This window comes from Arachis hypogaea, chromosome 17, assembly GCF_003086295.3.
Source record: "Arachis hypogaea cultivar Tifrunner chromosome 17, arahy.Tifrunner.gnm2.J5K5, whole genome shotgun sequence".
NCBI classification, from domain to species: Eukaryota; Viridiplantae; Streptophyta; class Magnoliopsida; order Fabales; family Fabaceae; genus Arachis; species Arachis hypogaea.
Window position 1 is genome coordinate 12,367,271 of NC_092052.1, and position 6,063 is coordinate 12,373,333.

Below are 6,063 nucleotides of genomic sequence, written 5' to 3' on the forward strand. Positions count from 1 at the left end.
CATTTAAAATGAGTGGTTTTATAACAAATACGTTACTACTACTTTATAACTCTCTTATTGACTAAATATTTCATTATTCATTATAAAGTATATAAAGAAAAATACTAACTTTCACTTCCGATCCATAGATTGAAGATTATTACATTCATCCTTCCCTATGTATAAATGAAAATTATGAATGAAAGTTAGTGTACTAATCTTCATCCCGTACAAAATTACATTTTATTCTCTACTTCTTCACTAAACTTTAAATTAAAATATGTAACATTCTTCTTGTCAAAAAGAATATTGCAAGAGCATAGCATTGTTCTAGGGACCGAAAGTGGTGTGTATATATATATATACTTTGCCTCTGGTAGTGGTTATTGGAATGAATATATATTAATCAGATTTGAATTTGTGGAACCTTATCAAACCCTAGAGGATTCCAATCGAATAATTGTTAATGTTGTAAGTGTGAGGAATATACGAAGTTAGTCCCACATCAAAGAAAATAAGGAAGAGTGAGGAGTTTATAAGAGTGAGGAGACCAATACTATTGAGTATTAGGTTGGTTAAAGTAAAAAATTATTAGTGCTAATTAATTGAGTATAAACATTAGGAAAACAAAAATACACCTCAACAATAGCAGTATTTAAAAGCTTTGTATTATTATTGAGGATAAAATTATTTTTCTCAAAAATTTAAGTTGATAAAAAAAACAAATAAATTATTATATCTTTAATATATAGAACAAAATAGAATTATTATGTCAGTGAAAATTTGCTACATGCGCTAATATACTTTTTTCTTCCTACATATAATCTTCTAATTTTTTAAATTTTACATTTTTTTTTTGAAAAAAATAATCCAACATGTTTTAAATAAATGAATATTATTAGGTCACTGCATCACTAGCTAACCCTTTAATTAGGCTGCTGTGTGGGTGAGATTAATTATATGTAGTCTCATTTATGTGTATTTTCTTTTCATGTGGTTGGCTTCCTTTGAATTTGAAGCATTGTGAATTGGATGTTTTTGTTTTGCTAACTTTGTGGTTTGTTGATGATATGCTTTGTGTCTTTTTCTTCTCTTTTGAATTTGACACTTTCCTTATTTAAAAAAAAAAGAGAAAAAACTCATCCAATATTGTTAGTCACTTTATTCAAAGGCCAATAGATCAGACATAAAAATAAAATTATAATAAATATAAGAGTAATATAATATGATATAAAATATTATAAAATGGAGGGACTAACTTAGTTGAGAATACATGTACAAGATATATTCTAAGTTTTTAATCATCTTGAAACAAACTAAGGATTTTTTTTAATCATGGAAATAACAAATAAGGAAGGAAGCTAATATATATGATTACATCAACTTTATCTGCATATATAATCAATGATGTGTAATGTGTTGCGGTTAACTAGAATCCATTATTTTAATTTAATAATGTTAAATATATAGGTTTGCGAAAACTAAGGTCACATGATGAAATAATAAGTGACAAAGAAAAAAAAAAGGATCAAATATTTAAAAAAAAGGAGGGTGTTAGGGAATTTTATTTATGGTGAACATCAAATGCGAATTCCCTTCGTTTTCTCAGATTCCTTTTGGATAAATAGGGATAAGAAGGACATGTAAGGGAGAATTTTAGGGCAGCGATGCATCTTTCAAAGCAAAATATGAACGCTTCTTTTTTCGGTTTTTTTTTTTTTTTTTTTTTTTAAAAAAAGAGCTAAATATCCAGTAGATAAATTAAAGGTTGCTAAAAAAATTAATCAGTAACAAACAATAAATTGATTAAATTCTTTTCATTAACATCTTCAAGTCTTCCTTAATATGGAAACAAAATAATATAGTTAAACAATAAATTTTTATTTTTTCATTTTTTCTCTTTCATTTTCCAAGTAATGATGAGAAGAAGTAGTCATGGATCTTAAATTGATTAACACTGAAATCCTTCTTGACGGTAGTATATACGTATACGCAGCCGAAAAAGGAAAGGTATATACGTATAACTGTATAAGTATATTTATTAATTGACACCCCCAAATTAACACAAAGTTTTAACTAGCTAGTAGCTAGTAATATTTAGTTTGAATAAAATTATATAATTTCATGTGATAATAAATCAATGTAATTTAGATGCATAATGGGAAAGATTATTTTCAAGTGTTCTTTTTAAAACCCGAATCTCAATGGATCCGTGCACTGCTACGCCTACAGTGGTGGCACTACTCTATCTTTATTATTTTAAGAATTTATTTTTGGTTTAAATTATATAATTTCATCAACCCCATTTTTATTACCTTAATTTTTATATATGAATTTGATTTTAATAGGGTGTCTATGTGAAATAGTTTATACATATATTTAATGATATAATGTGACATTAATAAAAAAATTACATTAACAATGTACATAATTATTCAAATGGATAGATATAATTAGACTATTATATAAAATATTACACAGAATTAATTTTTTTTATATATTTACTAATTGCATTATTTTGAAAAGGATAAAATCATAAAACCAAACTTCTTATTCAAGATTGAGATATTTTGGCCATGCACCAATATATGGGGTTGTCTTGGTTTGTCAACTCTTACTCTATAAGCAATAATCAAATGACGTGGCAAGCTGATGTTTTTTATTTTAAACAAATTTATACATATCGATAAATTTTTATTTTTTAAATTAAAAATAAATTAAAAATTATATTTATTTAATTAATAATTATTTAATATTTTTTCTTTGAATTTTTCCCCTTTATACTAGTAACTCACATCCTTTAATATTTGTTTATTTATTATTTTATTGGTTAATATTAATTAAAAATTTACTTTTTTAACAAAATGGGTATGTAAATTTATGTGTAATAATTATATTCTTATTGTGGACTTCAAACAACTTGCACAAAGAAGAATTTTGTTACATATCTTTCATTAGCCCCACTAATAAAGTCTAGAATCTAATGGCAATTTGCAGTGTCATTTTCCAGATGTATAACCTTTAAGATAATAATTTTGATTTGGCCCACAAATAATTTGGGTCTCTACTCTCTAGTGTTCCTTCAAATGGATAGATTATTAACATTTCTCTATTTCACTTACTAAGAAAAAATCCGGTCAAGCTATGAATACAAGTTAATGTTGGATTTTTTCTCTTCTTTGTGAGGTCTAAGTCGAACATTTTGAGGGTGTTTCTTTGTACCATTATGCCACAACCCTAATTAGATTTTGGGGTCAATTGAGAGAGAGTGTGTGTAGCCACCAAGTGAGAAAGAAGAGGGAAAAACAGAATTTTTGTTTTTATCCAAAGCAGTAAATTTCAAATGCTAGTTTCCCATTCGTTTACCGTTGGATCGGCTTGAAATATGAACTGCGTATTCCTCTCATCTTGTTCTTCATTCTGGTCGGTGAAGATGTTGATTGGAGGTTTGAAGTGGGAGAAATTGGCTTCGCAAGAGAGAAATTAGGTTTTCCATTTTTACAGAGAGCAGCAATCTTTGAATGGCAATTTCTCATTCTTTCACCGTTGGATCAACGTGAAATTTGAATTTTAGATTCTTCATATCTTTTTATTCATTCTGAATGGTGAAGATTTTAATTGGAGGTCTGCAGAGGGAGAAATTGGCTTCAACAGCAGCTCTATTTTTGAGGTATATTTCATCTTCTTGCTTCTCATTTGAAAGCTTTGGTGCTTTGATGATTTGGTTGGCTATATGCACATTTTTGTGCTTTGTTTGAGACTCTCTTGTACCTAATTTGATTATAGTGGAGCTATTTCGTTGGTCTGGACGACCCATGGTTTTTACCTCTCACATTGAGGGGGGTTTTCCACGTTAAAATTTTGGTGTGTTCTTGTTATTGCTTTACTTGCTATATTTGCTTGTTATAGTTGCTGCCATATTGTGTTGTAAGTACTTCCATATTATTTTTGTGTTGGATATTTGTGTTGTTTTCGCTGCTAGGCTTTTTCATACTGGCATCAGAGCTTGTTGATATTTTTCTGGGCTTGTGATTCTGTGAACAATGGAAGCTAATACTAATACTAGTAGGATGATCACTCTTAATGGTCCTAATTATGATTTGTGAAAGTCAAAGATGGAAGATTTGCTTTATGTCAAAAATTTTCAGCAACCAGTTTTTGGTACAGAGAAGCCTAATGATAAATCTGATGATGATTGGACTTTGTTGCATAGACAAGTTTGTGGATATATTAGGCAGTAGGTTGAAAATAATGTGTTGAACCATATTATTGGAGGGACACATGCTCGGACCCTTTGGATTAAGCTTGAACAGTTGTATGCTCGGAAAACTGGGAATAACAAGATGTTTTTGATCAAGCAGTTGTTGGCTTTGAAGTATACAGATGGGACATCAATGACAGATCACTTGAATAATTTCCAAGAAATTATGAATCAGTTATCTTCCAGGGGTATCAAGTTTGATGAAGAGGTTCAAGGATTGTTACTTCTTGGCTCCTTACCAGACTCGTGAGAAATTCTCAGAATGTCATTGTCAAATTCTACTCCTGATAGTGTAATCTCTATGGATCTTGCCAAGAGCAGTGTTTTGAATGAAGAGATGAGAAGAAAGTCACAAGGTACATCGACTACACATTCAGATGTTCTTGTTTCTGAGTCTAGGGGAGAAACAAAAGTCGAGGTCCTAAGAGCAGAGATCAAAGTAGAAGTAAGTCTCGAGGAGAGTATAAGAATATTGAGTGTCATCATTGTGGTCAAAAGGGACGTGAAGAAATTTTGTTGGCAGCTAAAGAAGGAGAAAGCCAAGGCAAGTAAAGGCAAGAGCACAAATAAAGATGATGGTAGCAATGAAGACAATGTTAATGTAACTCATGATGATTTTCTTCTTGTTGAGGAGTTTGAATCTGTTAACCTTGTTGATAATAGCACTAGTTGGGTGATTGATAGTGGTGCTTCTATTCATGTTACATTTAGAAGGGATTTGTTTACCTCTTATACTCCTGGTGATTTTGGTGATGTGAAAATGGCTCATCAAGGTGTTGTAAAATGTGCTGGTGTTGGACGGGTTTGCTTAGAAACCTCCAACGGTACCAAGTTGACTTTGAAGCGTGTGAAGCATGTTCCAGATATTCGGTTGAACTTACTTTCTGTTGATAAGTTGTGTGATGAAGACTTGGATAGCTCATTCTCTCGTGATAGTTAGAAGCTCACCAAGGATTCTATGGTTGTTGCTAGAGGTACACGACACTCTACTCTTTATTTAACTCAAGCAAAGATTGTGAAAGATGTTGTTAATGCTGCTGAGTTTGTTGATGAAACTGATTTATGGCATAAGAGATTATGTCATATGAGTGAGAAGGGCATGAATATATTATCCAAGAGGAATCTTTTATCTGATTGCAAGGTTGCTTTGCAAAAGTGCAACCATTGTTTTGCTGGAAAACAAAACAAGATTTCTTTTAAGAGCCATCCACCTTCAAGGAAGCCGGAGATACTTGACTTGGTGCATTCTGATATGTGTGGGCCGATGAAGACAAGAACACTTGGAGGGTCTATCTATTTTGTAACCTTTATGGATGATTGTTCCGAGGGTTACCTGAAACTGTAGGTCGATCTCGGTCGAGATCTTCTGTACTGGTCGGAGATGACGTGTCCGGCTGGTGAGTGGCAGCCGGAGCTGTCGTGTCCGATGTGTTGATCTAGCTGCACTGCTGATCCTTCGTCACCGGAGGGTGGGGGGTACCTGCAAGAGACTCCGATGCTTAAGTTAGCATGGGTATTAAACAAGTTTTTAGTAGAATCAGAGTATGAGTTATACCTGGGCGTTCCAGTGTATTTATAGTAGTGTGGGCTGACCTTTATGATAAGATAAGTTAGTTATCTTATCTTATCTTATTTTGAGTGAAGTCAGCTTATCTTCAAGGGAACCGCCTTTATCTCTATAGGCTTGGATTGCCTTTGGATTTGGGTCATGTTCCTCTATTTGGGCCCTTTATTGGGCTTTCCTGTCGATTTGGCCGACCTCTTTGAAAAGAGGTCGGATAGCCTGACCTGAAGAGGTCGGTCGCTTTGTCACTGAACATCTC